The sequence below is a fragment of the Salvelinus fontinalis genome, chromosome 10, assembly GCF_029448725.1.
Source record: "Salvelinus fontinalis isolate EN_2023a chromosome 10, ASM2944872v1, whole genome shotgun sequence".
Lineage (NCBI taxonomy): Eukaryota > Metazoa > Chordata > Actinopteri > Salmoniformes > Salmonidae > Salvelinus > Salvelinus fontinalis.
In genome coordinates this window covers 41,981,025-41,997,938 of record NC_074674.1, presented here as the reverse complement: position 1 = coordinate 41,997,938, position 16,914 = coordinate 41,981,025, and positions in this window count along the sequence as shown.

Genomic DNA, 16,914 nt, shown 5'->3' with positions numbered 1-16,914 from the left:
TGTGTGTGTGGGTGGGTGGGGGTGAGGTTAGGGTTAGGGGGGGGGGGGGGGGGGTTAATTGGTGTCCACAGCGCCTGGAAAACAGTTGTTGTTGCTCAAGGGTAGAACAGCACATTTTTCCTCCTTCCACAGGGACTGAAACCAGAGACCTTCAGATTACTGGCTCAACATTCACAACCACTAGACTACCTGCCACCCATGCACCTTACTGTGAAGACCCTCCCACTCTGCACCTTACATAGGCACAGTTCCAATTCTAGAAGTCCGTGTGTAGCTGCCTGGCTATTGGCTCATCATTATAAACGTTCTCCTTGGGTTGCTGGTCACTGTCTCATCATTATAAACGTTCTTCTTGGGTTGCTGGTCGCTGTCTCATCATTATACATGTCCTCCTTGGGTTGCTGGTCACTGTCTCATCATTATAAACGTTCTCCTTGGGTTGCTGGTCGCTGTCTCATCATTATAAATGTTCTCCTTGGGTTGCTGGTCCCTGTCTCATCGTTATAAACGTCCTCCTTGGGTTGCTGGTCGCTGTCTCGTCATTATAAACGTGTCCTTGGGTTGCTGGTCACCTTGGGTTGCTGGTCGCTGTCTCATCATTATAAATGTTCTCCTTGGGTTGCTGGTCCCTGTCTCATCGTTATAAACGTCCTCCTTGGGTTGCTGGTCGCTGTCTCGTCATTATAAACGTGTCCTTGGGTTGCTGGTCACCTTGGGTTGCTGGTCGCTGTCTCATCATTATAAACGTTCTTCTTGGGTTGCTGGTCCCTGTCTCATCATTATAAATGTTCTCCTTGGGTTGCTGGTCCCTGTCTCGTCATTATAAACGTGTCCTTGGGTTGCTGGTCACCTTGGGTTGCTGGTCGCTGTCTCATCATTATAAATGTTCTCCTTGGGTTGCTGGTCCCTGTCTCGTCATTATAAACGTGTCCTTGGGTTGCTGGTCGCTGTCTCATCATTATAAATGTTCTCCTTGGGTTGCTGGTCCCTGTCTCATCATTATAAATGTTCTCCTTGGGTTGCTGGTCCCTGTCTCATCATTATAAACGTTCTCCTTGGGTTGCTGGTCCCTGTCTCATCATTATAAACGTTCTCCTTGGGTTGCTGGTCGCTGTCTCGTCATTATAAACGTTCTCCTTGGGTTGCTGGTAACCTGTCTCGTCATTATAAATGTTCTCCTTGGGTTGCTGGTCACTGTCTCATCATTATAAATGTCCTCTTCCAGTTGCAATTCCTATGGCTTCCACTGGGTGTCAGTAGTCTTTCTTCAAGGATTCAGACCTGCTTCTTCCAAAACGAGTAAGTCTTGGAAATTCATGTGTGCGCGTGCCATGAAGACAACGCACACCACCTAAAATCGGTTTCCTATTGGACATACTTCTTTCCGTAGGAAATATTATAGTTTGATTACATTTTAGGGTGTCTGAGGAGTAGATAGAAAAGTATTTTGACTTGTTGAAACAAAGTTTAGGGGTAGATTTTCGGATTCCTATCTTGGCATGTTGAACGAGGGGATTACTTAAATCGATGGCGCCAACTAAACAGACTTTTTGGGATATAAAGAAGGATTTTATCTAACAAAACGACACTACATGTTATAGCTGGGACCCTTTGGATGACAAATTAAAGGAAGATTTTGAAAAAGTAAGTGAATATTTAATCTTTATACGTGAATTTATGAAACCTGTGCCGGTGGAAAAACATTTTGATGTGGGGCTCCGTCCTCAAACAATCACATGGCATGTTTTTCGCTGTAATAGCTACTGTAAATCGGACAGTGCAGTTAGATTAACAAGAATTTAAGCTTTCAACCGATATATAGACACTTGTATGTACCTAAATGTTTAATATTACGATTATTTATTTGAATTGCGGGCCCTTCAATTTCACCGGATGCTGTCGACAGGTGTCCTGCTAAAGCAACACATGAGTTGTTTAAGGGGAAACATTTAAATGTCTTGGAATGGCCTAGTCAAAGCCCAGACCTCCATCCAATTGAGAATCTGTGGTATGACTTAAAGATTGCTGTACATCAGCTGAACCCATCCAACTTGAAGGAGCTGGAGCAGTTTTGCCTTGAAGAATGGGCAGAAATCCCAGTGGCTAGATGTGCCAAGCCTATAGAGACATACCCTGTAATTGCTGTAAAAGGTGGCTCTACAAAGTATTGACTTGGGGGATGAATAGTTATGCACGCTCAAGTTTTCAGTTTTTTTGTCTTATTTCTTGTTTGTTTCACAATGAATAAATATTTTGCATCTTCAAAATGGTCGGCATGTTGTATAAATCAAATGATACAAACCCCCCAAAAATCAATTTTAATTCCAGGTTGTAAGGCAACAAAACAGGAAAAATGGCAAGGCAGGTGAACACATTCACAAGGCACTGTATATGTGGGTGTTGCTGTAAACATATAGATATATATGTATATGTGGGTGTAGCCCCTGACCTCTAGTCCCTGACCTCTAGCCCCTGACCTCTAGCCCCTAACCTCTAGCCCCTAACCTCTAGTCCCTAACCTCTAGTCCCTAACCTCTAGTCCCTAACCTCTAGCCCCTAACCTCTAGTCCCTAACCTCTAGTCCCTGACCTCTAGTCCCTGACCTCTAGCCCCTAACCTCTAGTCCCTGACCTCTAGTCCCTAACCTCTAGCCCCTAACCTCTAGTCCCTAACCTCTAGTCCCTGACCTCTAGTCCCTGACCTCTAGTCCCTGACCTCTAGCCCCTGACCTCTAGTCCCTGACCTCTAGTCCCTAACCTCTAGTCCCAGACCTCTAGTCCCTGACCTCTAGTCCCTGACCTCTAGTCCCTGACCTCTAGCCCCTGACCTCTGGTCCCAAACCTCTAGCCCCTGACCTCTAGCCCCTGACCTCTAGCCCCTAACCTCTAGCCCCTGACCTCTAGCCCCTGACCTCTAGCCCCTGACCTCTAGCCCCTAACCTCTAGTACCTGACCTTTAGTCCCTGACCTCTAGCCCCTGACCTCTAGTCCCTAACCTCTAGCCCCTGACCCCTAGTCCCTGACCTCTAGCCCCTAACTTCTAGTCCCTGACCTCTAGCCCCTGACCTCTAGACCCTGATCTCTAGTCCCTAACCTCTAGTCCCTAACCTCTAGTCCCTGACCTCTAGTCCATGGGTCTCTAGCCCCTGACCCCTAGCCCCTGACCTCTAGCCTCTGACCTCTAGCCCCTGACCTCTAGTCCCTGACCTTTAGCCCCTGACCCCTAGCCCCTGACCCCTAGCCCCTGACCCCTAGCCCCTGACCTCTAGCCCCTGACCTCTAGCCCCTGACCTCTAGTCCCTGACCTCTAGCACCTAACCTCTAGTACCTGACCTCTAGTCCCTGACCTCTAGCCCCTAACATCTAGTCCCTGACCTCTAGTCCCTAACCTCTAGTCCCTGACCTCTAGTCCCTGACCTCTAGTCCCTGACCTCTAGCCCCTGACCTCTAGTCCCTGACCTCTAGTCCCTAACCTCTAGTCCCAGACCTCTAGTCCCTGACCTCTAGTCCCTGACCTCTAGTCCCTGACCTCTAGCCCCTGACCTCTGGTCCCAAACCTCTAGCCCCTGACCTCTAGCCCCTGACCTCTAGCCCCTAACCTCTAGCCCCTGACCTCTAGCCCCTGACCTCTAGCCCCTGACCTCTAGCCCCTAACCTCTAGTACCTGACCTTTAGTCCCTGACCTCTAGCCCCTGACCTCTAGTCCCTAACCTCTAGCCCCTGACCCCTAGTCCCTGACCTCTAGCCCCTAACTTCTAGTCCCTGACCTCTAGCCCCTGACCTCTAGACCCTGATCTCTAGTCCCTAACCTCTAGTCCCTAACCTCTAGTCCCTGACCTCTAGTCCATGGGTCTCTAGCCCCTGACCCCTAGCCCCTGACCTCTAGCCTCTGACCTCTAGCCCCTGACCTCTAGTCCCTGACCTTTAGCCCCTGACCCCTAGCCCCTGACCCCTAGCCCCTGACCCCTAGCCCCTGACCTCTAGCCCCTGACCTCTAGCCCCTGACCTCTAGTCCCTGACCTCTAGCACCTAACCTCTAGTACCTGACCTCTAGTCCCTGACCTCTAGCCCCTAACATCTAGTCCCTGACCTCTAGCCCCTAACCTCTAGCCCCTAACCTCTAGCCCCTAACCACAAGTCCCTGACCTCTAGTCCCTGTCCTCTAGCCCCTGGCCTCTAGCCCCTGACCTCTAGTCCCTGACCCCTAGCCCCTGACCTCTAGCCCCTAACCTCTAGTCCCTGACCTCTAGTCCCTGACCTCTAGTCCCTGACCTCTAGCCCCTGACCTCTAGTCCCTGACCTCTAGCCCCTGACCTCTAGTCCCAGACCTCTAGTCCCTGACCTCTAGTCCCTGACCTCTAGTCCCTGACCTCTAGCCCCTGACCTCTGGTCCCAAACCTCTAGCCCCTGACCTCTAGCCCCTGACCTCTAGCCCCTGACCTCTAGCCCCTAACCTCTAGCCCCTGACCTCTAGCCCCTGACCTCTAGCCCCTGACCTCTAGCCCCTAACCTCTAGTACCTGACCTTTAGTCCCTGACCTCTAGCCCCTGACCTCTAGTCCCTAACCTCTTGCCCCTGACCCCTAGTCCCTGACCTCTAGCCCCTAACCTCTAGTCCCTGACCTCTAGCCCCTGACCTCTAGACCCTGATCTCTAGTCCCTAACCTCTAGTCCCTAACCTCTAGTCCCTGACCTCTAGTCCATGGGTCTCTAGCCCCTGACCTCTAGCCTCTGACCTCTAGCCTCTGACCTCTAGCCCCTGACCTCTAGTCCCTGACCTTTAGCCCCTGACCCCTAGCCCCTGACCCCTAGCCCCTGACCCCTAGCCACTGACCTCTAGCCCCTGACCTCTAGCCCCTGACCTCTAGTCCCTGACCTCTAGCACCTAACCTCTAGTACCTGACCTCTAGTCCCTGACCTCTAGCCCCTAACATCTAGTCCCTGACCTCTAGCCCCTAACCTCTAGCCCCTAACCTCTAGCCCCTAACCACAAGTCCCTGACCTCTAGTCCCTGTCCTCTAGCCCCTGGCCTCTAGCCCCTGACCTCTAGTCCCTGACCCCTAGCCCCTGACCTCTAGCCCCTGACCTCTAGTCCCTGACCTCTAGCCCCTAACCTCTAGTCCCTAACCTCTAGCCCCTGACCTCTAGCCCCTAACCTCTAGCCCTAACCTCTAGTCCCTGACCTCTAGCCCCTGACCTCTAGCCCCTGACCTTTAGTCCCTGACCTCTAGCCCCTGACCTCTAGTCCCTGACCTCTAGCCCCTGACCTCTAGTCCCTAACCTCTAGCCCCTGACCTCTAGTCCCTAACCTCTAGTCCCTGACCTCTTGTCCCTAACCTCTAGCCCCTGACCTCTAGTCCCTGATCTCTAGCCCCTGACCTCTAGTCCCTAACCTCTGGTCCCCGACCTCTAGTCCCTGGCATCTAGCCCCTAACCTCTAGTCCCTAACCTCTAGCCCCTGAGCTCTAGTCCCGGGTCTCTAGCCCCTAACCTCTAGCCCCTGACTTCTAGCCCCTGACCTCTAGTCCCTGCCCTCTAGTCCCTGGCCTCTAGTCCCTGGCCTCTAGTCCCTGTTCTCTAGCCCCTGACCTCTAGCCCCTGACTTCTAGCCCCTGATCTCTAGTCCCTGGCCTCTAGTCCCTGGGTCTCTAGCCCCTACCTCTAGCCCCTGACCTCTAGTCCCTAACCTCTAGCCCCTAACCTCTAGCCCTTAACCTCTAGCCCTTAACCTCTAGCCCCTGGGTCTCTAGCCCCTGGGTCTCTAGCCCCTGACCTCTAGCCCCTGACCTCTAGTCCCTAACCTCTATTCCCTGACCTCTTGTCCCTAACCTCTAGCCCCTGACCTCTAGTCCTTGACCTCTAGTCCCTAACCTCTAGCCCCTGACCTCTAGTCCCTAACCTCTAGTCCCTAACCTCTAGCCCCTGACCTCTAGCCCCTAATCTCTAGTCCTTGACCTCTAGCCCCTAACCTCTAGCCCCTAACCTATAGTTCATGACCTCTAGCCCCTAACCTCTAGCCCCTGACCTCTAGCCCCTGACCTCTAGCCCCTAACCTCTAGTACCTGACCTTTAGTCCCTGACCTCTAGCCCCTGACCTCTAGTCCCTAACCTCTAGCCCCTGACCCCTAGTCCCTGACCTCTAGCCCCTAACCTCTAGTCCCTGACCTCTAGCCCCTGACCTCTAGACCCTGATCTCTAGTCCCTAACCTCTAGTCCCTAACCTCTAGTCCCTGACCTCTAGTCCATGGGTCTCTAGCCCCTGACCTCTAGCCTCTGACCTCTAGCCTCTGACCTCTAGCCCCTGACCTCTAGTCCCTGACCTTTAGCCCCTGACCCCTAGCCCCTAGCCCCTGACCCCTAGCCCCTGACCTCTAGCCCCTGACCTCTAGCCCCTGACCTCTAGTCCCTGACCTCTAGCACCTAACCTCTAGTACCTGACCTCTAGTCCCTGACCTCTAGCCCCTAACATCTAGTCCCTGACCTCTAGCCCCTAACCTCTAGCCCCTAACCTCTAGCCCCTAACCACAAGTCCCTGACCTCTAGTCCCTGTCCTCTAGCCCCTGGCCTCTAGCCCCTGACCTCTAGTCCCTGACCCCTAGCCCCTGACCTCTAGCCCCTGACCTCTAGTCCCTGACCTCTAGCCCCTAACCTCTAGTCCCTAACCTCTAGCCCCTGACCTCTAGCCCCTAACCTCTAGCCCTAACCTCTAGTCCCTGACCTCTAGCCCCTGACCTCTAGCCCCTGACCTTTAGTCCCTGACCTCTAGCCCCTGACCTCTAGTCCCTGACCTCTAGCCCCTGACCTCTAGTCCCTAACCTCTAGCCCCTGACCTCTAGTCCCTAACCTCTAGTCCCTGACCTCTTGTCCCTAACCTCTAGCCCCTGACCTCTAGTCCCTGATCTCTAGCCCCTGACCTCTAGTCCCTAACCTCTGGTCCCCGACCTCTAGTCCCTGGCATCTAGCCCCTAACCTCTAGTCCCTAACCTCTAGCCCCTGAGCTCTAGTCCCGGGTCTCTAGCCCCTAACCTCTAGCCCCTGACTTCTAGCCCCTGACCTCTAGTCCCTGCCCTCTAGTCCCTGGCCTCTAGTCCCTGGCCTCTAGTCCCTGACCTCTAGCCCCTGACTTCTAGCCCCTGATCTCTAGTCCCTGGCCTCTAGTCCCTGGGTCTCTAGCCCCTACCTCTAGCCCCTGACCTCTAGTCCCTAACCTCTAGCCCCTAACCTCTAGCCCCTAACCTCTAGCCCCTGACCTCTAGACCCTGGGTCTCTAGCCCCTGGGTCTCTAGCCCCTGACCTCTAGCCCCTGACCTCTAGTCCCTAACCTCTATTCCCTGACCTCTTGTCCCTAACCTCTAGCCCCTGACCTCTAGTCCTTGACCTCTAGTCCCTAACCTCTAGCCCCTGACCTCTAGTCCCTAACCTCTAGTCCCTAACCTCTAGCCCCTGACCTCTAGCCCCTAACCTCTAGCCCCTAATCTCTAGTCCTTGACCTCTAGCCCCTAACCTCTAGCCCCTAACCTATAGTTCATGACCTCTAGCCCCTAACCTCTAGCCCCTGACCTCTAGCCCCTAACCTCTAGTCCCTGACCTCTAGTCCCTGACCTCTAGTCCCTGGCCTCTAGCCCCTGACTTCTAGCCCCTAACCTCTAGTCCCTGACCTCTAGTCCCCGACCTCTAGTCCCTGGCATCTAGCCCCTAACCTCTAGTCCCTAACCTCTAGCCCCTGAGCTCTAGTCCCTGACCTCTAGCCCCTAACCTCTAGCCCCTAACCTCTAGCCCCTAACCTCTAGCCCCTAACCTCTAGTCCCTAACCTCTAGTCCCTGTCCTCTAGTCCCTGGCCTCTAGTCCCTGGCCTCTAGTCCCTGGCCTCTAGTCCCTGGCCTCTAGTCCCTGGCCTCTAGCCCCTGACTTCTAGCCCCTGACCTCTAGTCCCTGGCCTCTAGCCCCTAACCTCTAGCCCCTAACCTCTAGCCCCTGACCTCTAGTCCCCAACCTCTAGCCCCTAACCTCTAGCCCCTAACCTCTAGCCCCTGACCTCTAGCCCCTAACCTCTAGTCCCTGGGTCTCTAGCCCCTAACCTCTAGCCCCTGACCTCTAGTCCCTGGGTCTCTAGCCCCTGACCTCTAGCCCCTAACCTCTAGCCCTGACCTCTAGCCCCTGACCTCTAGTCCCTGGGTCTCTAGCCCCTAACCTCCAGCCCCTGACCTCTAGTCCCTGGTCTCTAGCCCCTAACCTCTAGTCCCTTAACCTCTAGTCCCAGACCTCTAGCCCCTGACCTCTAGCCCCTGACCTCTAGCCCCTGACCTCTAGCCCCTAACCTCTAGCCCCTGACCTCTAGTCCCTGGCCTCTAGTCCCTGGGTCTCTAGCCCCTAACCTCTAGCCCCTGACCTCTAGTCCCTAACCTCTAGCCCCTAACCTCTAGCCCCTAACCTCTAGCCCTTAACCTCTAGTCCCTGGGTCTCTAGCCCCTAACCTCTAGCCCCTGACCTCTAGCCCCTGACCTCTAGTCCCTAACCTCTAGCCCCTGATCTCTAGTCCCTTAACCTCTAGTCCCAGACCTCTAGCCCCTGACCTCTAGTCCCTAACCTCTAGCCCCTGACCTCTAGCCCCTAACCTCTAGTCCCTGGGTCTCTAGCCCCTAACCTCTAGCCCCTGGCCTCTAGTCCCTAATCTCTAGCCCCTAACCTCTAGTCCCTGACCTCTAGCCCCTAACCTCTAGTCCCTGACCTCTAGCCCCTGACCTCTAGACCCTGATCTCTAGTCCCTAACCTCTAGTCCCTAACCTCTAGTCCCTGACCTCTAGTCCATGGGTCTCTAGCCCCTGACCCCTAGCCCCTGACCTCTAGCCTCTGACCTCTAGCCCCTGACCTCTAGTCCCTGACCTTTAGCCCCTGACCCCTAGCCCCTGACCCCTAGCCCCTGACCCCTAGCCCCTGACCCCTAGCCCCTGACCTCTAGCCCCTGACCTCTAGTCCCTGACCTCTAGCACCTAACCTCTAGTACCTGACCTCTAGTCCCTGACCTCTAGCCCCTAACATCTAGTCCCTGACCTCTAGCCCCTAACCTCTAGCCCCTAACCTCTAGCCCCTAACCACAAGTCCCTGACCTCTAGTCCCTGTCCTCTAGCCCCTGGCCTCTAGCCCCTGACCTCTAGTCCCTGACCCCTAGCCCCTGACCTCTAGCCCCTGACCTCTAGTCCCTGACCTCTAGCCCCTAACCTCTAGTCCCTAACCTCTAGCCCCTGACCTCTAGCCCCTAACCTCTATCCCCTGACCTCTAGTCCCTAACCTCTAGCCCCTAACCTCTAGTCCTTGACCTCTAGTCCCTAACCTCTAGCCCCTGATCTCTAGTCCCTAACCTCTAGCCCCTAACCTCTAGTCCCTGACCTCTAGTCCCTAACCTCTAGTCCCTAACCTCTAGCCCCTAACCTCTAGTCCCTAACCTCTAGTCCCTGACCTCTAGTCCCTGACCTCTAGTCCCTGACCTCTAGCCCCTGACCTCTAGTCCCTGACCTCTAGCCCCTAACATCTAGTCCCTGACCTCTAGCCCCTAACCTCTAGCCCCTAACCTCTAGCCCCTAACCACAAGTCCCTGACCTCTAGCCCCTGTCCTCTAGCCCCTGGCCTCTAGCCCCTGACCTCTAGTCCCTGACCCCTAGCCCCTGACCTCTAGCCCCTGACCTCTAGTCCCTGACCTCTAGCCCCTAACCTCTAGTCCCTAACCTCTAGCCCCTGACCTCTAGCCCCTAACCTCTAGCCCCTGACCTCTAGCCCCTGATCTCTAGTCCCTAACCTCTAGCCCCTAACCTCTAGTCCATGACCTCTAGTCCCTAAACTCTAGTCCCTAACCTCTAGCCCCTAACCTCTAGCCCCTAACCTCTAGCCCCTGACCTCTAGACCCTGGGTCTCTAGCCCCTGGGTCTCTAGCCCCTGACCTCTAGCCCCTGACCTCTAGTCCCTAACCTCTATTCCCTGACCTCTTGTCCCTAACCTCTAGCCCCTAACCTCTAGTCCTTGACCTCTAGTCCCTAACCTCTAGCCCCTGACCTCTAGTCCCTAACCTCTAGTCCCTAACCTCTAGCCCCTGACCTCTAGCCCCTAACCTCTAGCCCCTAATCTCTAGTCCTTGACCTCTAGCCCCTAACCTCTAGCCCCTAACCTATAGTTCATGACCTCTAGCCTCTAACCTCTAGCCCCTGACCTCTAGCCCCTAACCTCTAGTCCCTGACCTCTAGTCCCTGACCTCTAGTCCCTGGCCTCTAGCCCCTGACTTCTAGCCCCTAACCTCTAGTCCCTGACCTCTAGTCCCCGACCTCTAGTCCCTGGCATCTAGCCCCTAACCTCTAGTCCCTAACCTCTAGCCCCTGAGCTCTAGTCCCTGACCTCTAGCCCCTAACCTCTAGCCCCTAACCTCTAGCCCCTAACCTCTAGCCCCTAACCTCTAGTCCCTAACCTCTAGTCCCTGTCCTCTAGTCCCTGGCCTCTAGTCCCTGGCCTCTAGTCCCTGGCCTCTAGTCCCTGGCCTCTAGCCCCTGACTTCTAGCCCCTGACCTCTAGTCCCTGAACTCTAGTCCCTGGCCTCTAGCCCCTAACCTCTAGCCCCTAACCTCTAGCCCCTGACCTCTAGTCCCCAACCTCTAGCCCCTAACCTCTAGCCCCTAACCTCTAGCCCCTGACCTCTAGCCCCTAACCTCTAGTCCCTGGGTCTCTAGCCCCTAACCTCTAGCCCCTGACCTCTAGTCCCTGGGTCTCTAGCCCCTGACCTCTAGCCCCTAACCTCTAGCCCCTGACCTCTAGCCCCTGACCTCTAGTCCCTGGGTCTCTAGCCCCTAACCTCCAGCCCCTGACCTCTAGTCCCTGGTCTCTAGCCCCTAACCTCTAGTCCCTTAACCTCTAGTCCCAGACCTCTAGCCCCTGACCTCTAGCCCCTGACCTCTAGCCCCTGACCTCTAGCCCCTAACCTCTAGCCCCTGACCTCTAGTCCCTGGCCTCTAGTCCCTGGGTCTCTAGCCCCTAACCTCTAGCCCCTGACCTCTAGTCCCTAACCTCTAGCCCCTAACCTCTAGCCCCTAACCTCTAGCCCTTAACCTCTAGTCCCTGGGTCTCTAGCCCCTAACCTCTAGCCCCTGACCTCTAGCCCCTGACCTCTAGTCCCTAACCTCTAGCCCCTGACCTCTAGTCCCTGGGTCTCTAGCCCCTAACCTCTAGTCCCTTAACCTCTAGTCCCAGACCTCTAGCCCCTGACCTCTAGCCCCTAACCTCTAGCCCCTGACCTCTAGCCCCTAACCTCTAGCCCCTAACCTCTAGTCCCTGGGTCTCTAGCCCCTGACTTCTAGTCCCTGGGTCTCTAGCCCCTAACCTCTAGTCCCTTAACCTCTAGTCCCAGACCTCTAGCCTCTGACCTCTAGCCCCTGACCTCTAGTCCCTAACCTCTAGCCCCTGACCTCTAGCCCCTAACCTCTAGTCCCTGGGTCTCTAGCCCCTAACCTCTAGCCCCTGGCCTCTAGTCCCTAATCTCTAGCCCCTAACCTCTAGTCCCTGACCTCTAGCCCCTAACCTCTAGTCCCTGACCTCTAGCCCCTGACCTCTAGACCCTGATCTCTAGTCCCTAACCTCTAGTCCCTAACCTCTAGTCCCTGACCTCTAGTCCATGGGTCTCTAGCCCCTGACCCCTAGCCCCTGACCTCTAGCCTCTGACCTCTAGCCCCTGACCTCTAGTCCCTGACCTTTAGCCCCTGACCCCTAGCCCCTGACCCCTAGCCCCTGACCCCTAGCCCCTGACCCCTAGCCCCTGACCTCTAGCCCCTGACCTCTAGCCCCTGACCTCTAGTCCCTGACCTCTAGCCCCTGACCTCTAGTCCCCAACCTCTAGCCCCTAACCTCTAGCCCCTAACCTCTAGCCCCTGACCTCTAGCCCCTAACCTCTAGTCCCTGGGTCTCTAGCCCCTAACCTCTAGCCCCTGACCTCTAGTCCCTGGGTCTCTAGCCCCTGACCTCTAGCCCCTAACCTCTAGCCCCTGACCTCTAGCCCCTGACCTCTAGTCCCTGGGTCTCTAGCCCCTAACCTCCAGCCCCTGACCTCTAGTCCCTGGTCTCTAGCCCCTAACCTCTAGTCCCTTAACCTCTAGTCCCAGACCTCTAGCCCCTGACCTCTAGCCCCTGACCTCTAGCCCCTGACCTCTAGCCCCTAACCTCTAGCCCCTGACCTCTAGTCCCTGGCCTCTAGTCCCTGGGTCTCTAGCCCCTAACCTCTAGCCCCTGACCTCTAGTCCCTAACCTCTAGCCCCTAACCTCTAGCCCCTAACCTCTAGCCCTTAACCTCTAGTCCCTGGGTCTCTAGCCCCTAACCTCTAGCCCCTGACCTCTAGCCCCTGACCTCTAGTCCCTAACCTCTAGCCCCTGACCTCTAGTCCCTGGGTCTCTAGCCCCTAACCTCTAGTCCCTTAACCTCTAGTCCCAGACCTCTAGCCCCTGACCTCTAGCCCCTAACCTCTAGCCCCTGACCTCTAGCCCCTAACCTCTAGCCCCTAACCTCTAGTCCCTGGGTCTCTAGCCCCTGACTTCTAGTCCCTGGGTCTCTAGCCCCTAACCTCTAGTCCCTTAACCTCTAGTCCCAGACCTCTAGCCTCTGACCTCTAGCCCCTGACCTCTAGTCCCTAACCTCTAGCCCCTGACCTCTAGCCCCTAACCTCTAGTCCCTGGGTCTCTAGCCCCTAACCTCTAGCCCCTGGCCTCTAGTCCCTAATCTCTAGCCCCTAACCTCTAGTCCCTGACCTCTAGCCCCTAACCTCTAGTCCCTGACCTCTAGCCCCTGACCTCTAGACCCTGATCTCTAGTCCCTAACCTCTAGTCCCTAACCTCTAGTCCCTGACCTCTAGTCCATGGGTCTCTAGCCCCTGACCCCTAGCCCCTGACCTCTAGCCTCTGACCTCTAGCCCCTGACCTCTAGTCCCTGACCTTTAGCCCCTGACCCCTAGCCCCTGACCCCTAGCCCCTGACCCCTAGCCCCTGACCCCTAGCCCCTGACCTCTAGCCCCTGACCTCTAGCCCCTGACCTCTAGTCCCTGACCTCTAGCACCTAACCTCTAGTACCTGACCTCTAGTCCCTGACCTCTAGCCCCTAACATCTAGTCCCTGACCTCTAGCCCCTAACCTCTAGCCCCTAACCTCTAGCCCCTAACCACAAGTCCCTGACCTCTAGTCCCTGTCCTCTAGCCCCTGGCCTCTAGCCCCTGACCTCTAGTCCCTGACCCCTAGCCCCTGACCTCTAGCCCCTGACCTCTAGTCCCTGACCTCTAGCCCCTAACCTCTAGTCCCTAACCTCTAGCCCCTGACCTCTAGCCCCTAACCTCTAGCCCCTGACCTCTAGTCCCTAACCTCTAGCCCCTAACCTCTAGTCCCTGACCTCTAGTCCCTAACCTCTAGCCCCTGATCTCTAGTCCCTAACCTCTAGCCCCTAAACTCTAGTCCCTGACCTCTAGTCCCTAACCTCTAGCCCCTGACCTCTAGTCCCTGACCTCTAGTCCCTGACCTCTAGTCCCTGACCTCTAGCCCCTGACCTCTAGTCCCTGACCTCTAGTCCCTGACCTCTAGTCCCTGACCTCTAGTCCCTGACCTCTAGCCCCTGACCTCTGGTCCCAAACCTCTAGCCCCTGACCTCTAGCCCCTGACCTCTAGCCCCTGACCTCTAGCCCCTGACCTCTAGCCCCTAACCTCTAGCCCCTGACCTCTAGCCCCTGACCTCTAGCCCCTGACCTCTAGCCCCTAACCTCTAGTACCTGACCTTTAGTCCCTGACCTCTAGCCCCTGACCTCTAGTCCCTAACCTCTAGCCCCTGACCCCTAGTCCCTGACCTCTAGCCCCTAACCTCTAGTCCCTGACCTCTAGCCCCTGACCTCTAGACCCTGATCTCTAGTCCCTAACCTCTAGTCCCTAACCTCTAGTCCCTGACCTCTAGTCCATGGGTCTCTAGCCCCTGACCCCTAGCCCCTGACCTCTAGCCTCTGACCTCTAGCCCCTGACCTCTAGTCCCTGACCTCTAGTCCCTGACCTCTAGCCCCTGACCTCTGGTCCCAAACCTCTAGCCCCTGACCTCTAGCCCCTGACCTCTAGCCCCTGACCTCTAGCCCCTAACCTCTAGCCCCTGACCTCTAGCCCCTGACCTCTAGCCCCTGACCTCTAGCCCCTAACCTCTAGTACCTGGCCTTTAGTCCCTGACCTCTAGCCCCTGACCTCTAGTCCCTAACCTCTAGCCCCTGACCCCTAGTCCCTGACCTCTAGCCCCTAACCTCTAGTCCCTGACCTCTAGTCCCTGACCCCTAGCCCCTGACCTCTAGTCCCTAACCTCTAGTCCCTAACCTCTAGTCCCTGACCTCTAGTCCATGGGTCTCTAGCCCCTGACCCCTAGCCCCTGACCTCTAGCCTCTGACCTCTAGCCCCTGACCTCTAGTCCCTGACCTTTAGCCCCTGACCCCTAGCCCCTGACCCCTAGCCCCTGACCCCTAGCCCCTGACCCCTAGCCCCTGACCTCTAGCCCCTGACCTCTAGCCCCTGACCTCTAGTCCCTGACCTCTAGCACCTAACCTCTAGTACCTGACCTCTAGTCCCTGACCTCTAGCCCCTAACATCTAGTCCCTGACCTCTAGCCCCTAACCTCTAGCCCCTAACCTCTAGCCCCTAACCACAAGTCCCTGACCTCTAGTCCCTGTCCTCTAGCCCCTGGCCTCTAGCCCCTGACCTCTAGTCCCTGACCTCTAGCCCCTGACCTCTAGTCCCTAACCTCTAGCCCCTGACCTCTAGTCCCTAACCTCTAGTCCCTGACCTCTTGTCCCTAACCTCTAGCCCCTGACCTCTAGTCCCTGATCTCTAGCCCCTGACCTCTAGTCCCTAACCTCTGGTCCCCGACCTCTAGTCCCTGGCATCTAGCCCCTAACCTCTAGTCCCTAACCTCTAGCCCCTGAGCTCTAGTCCCGGGTCTCTAGCCCCTAACCTCTAGCCCCTGACTTCTAGCCCCTGACCTCTAGTCCCTGCCCTCTAGTCCCTGGCCTCTAGTCCCTGGCCTCTAGTCCCTGACCTCTAGCCCCTGACTTCTAGCCCCTGATCTCTAGTCCCTGGCCTCTAGTCCCTGGGTCTCTAGCCCCTACCTCTAGCCCCTGACCTCTAGTCCCTAACCTCTAGCCCCTAACCTCTAGCCCCTAACCTCTAGCCCCTGACCTCTAGTCCCTAACCTCTAGCCCCTGACCTCTAGTCCCTAACCTCTGGTCCCCGACCTCTAGTCCCTGGCATCTAGCCCCTAACCTCTAGTCCCTAACCTCTAGCCCCTGAGCTCTAGTCCCGGGTCTCTAGCCCCTAACCTCTAGCCCCTGACTTCTAGCCCCTGACCTCTAGTCCCTGCCCTCTAGTCCCTGGCCTCTAGTCCCTGGCCTCTAGTCCCTGACCTCTAGCCCCTGACTTCTAGCCCCTGATCTCTAGTCCCTGGCCTCTAGTCCCTGGGTCTCTAGCCCCTACCTCTAGCCCCTGACCTCTAGTCCCTAACCTCTAGCCCCTAACCTCTAGCCCCTGGGTCTCTAGCCCCTGACCTCTAGCCCCTGACCTCTAGTCCCTAACCTCTAGTCCCTGACCTCTTGTCCCTAACCTCTAGCCCCTGACCTCTAGTCCCTGACCTCTAGTCCCTAACCTCTAGCCCCTGACCTCTAGTCCCTAACCTCTAGTCCCTAACCTCTAGCCCCTGACCTCTAGCCCCTAACCTCTAGCCCCTAATCTCTAGTCCTTGACCTCTAGCCCCTAACCTCTAGCCCCTAACCTCTAGTTCATGACCTCTAGCCCCTAACCTCTAGCCCCTGACCTCTAGCCCCTAACCTCTAGTCCCTGACCTCTAGTCCCTGACCTCTAGTCCCTGGCCTCTAGCCCCTGACTTCTAGCCCCTAACCTCTAGTCCCTGACCTCTAGTCCCCGACCTCTAGTCCCTGGCATCTAGCCCCTAACCTCTAGTCCCTAACCTCTAGCCCCTGAGCTCTAGTCCCTGACCTCTAGCCCCTAACCTCTAGCCCCTAACCTCTAGCCCCTAACCTCTAGCCCCTAACCTCTAGTCCCTAACCTCTAGTCCCTGTCCTCTAGTCCCTGGCCTCTAGTCCCTGGCCTCTAGTCCCTGGCCTCTAGTCCCTGGCTTCTAGCCCCTGACTTCTAGCCCCTGACCTCTAGTCCCTGGCCTCTAGTCCCTGGCCTCTAGCCCCTAACCTCTAGCCCCTAACCTCTAGCCCCTGACCTCTAGTCCCCAACCTCTAGCCCCTAACCTCTAGCCCCTAACCTCTAGCCCCTGACCTCTAGCCCCTAACCTCTAGTCCCTGGGTCTCTAGCCCCTAACCTCTAGCCCCTGACCTCTAGTCCCTGGGTCTCTAGCCCCTAACCTCTAGCCCCTAACCTCTAGCCCCTGACCTCTAGCCCCTGACCTCTAGTCCCTGGGTCTCTAGCCCCTAACCTCCAGCCCCTGACCTCTAGTCCCTGGTCTTTAGCCCCTAACCTCTAGTCCCTTAACCTCTAGTCCCAGACCTCTAGCCCCTGACCTCTAGCCCCTAACCTCTAGCCCCTGACCTCTAGCCCCTAACCTCTAGCCCCTGACCTCTAGTCCCTGGCCTCTAGTCCCTGGGTCTCTAGCCCCTAACCTCTAGCCCCTGACCTCTAGTCCCTAACCTCTAGCCCCTAACCTCTAGCCCCTAACCTCTAGCCCTTAACCTCTAGTCCCTGGGTCTCTAGCCCCTAACCCCTAGCCCCTGACCTCTAGCCCCTGACCTCTAGTCCCTAACCTCTAGCCCCTGACCTCTAGTCCCTGGGTCTCTAGCCCCTAACCTCTAGTCCCTTAACCTCTAGTCCCAGACCTCTAGCCCCTGACCTCTAGCCCCTAACCTCTAGCCCCTGA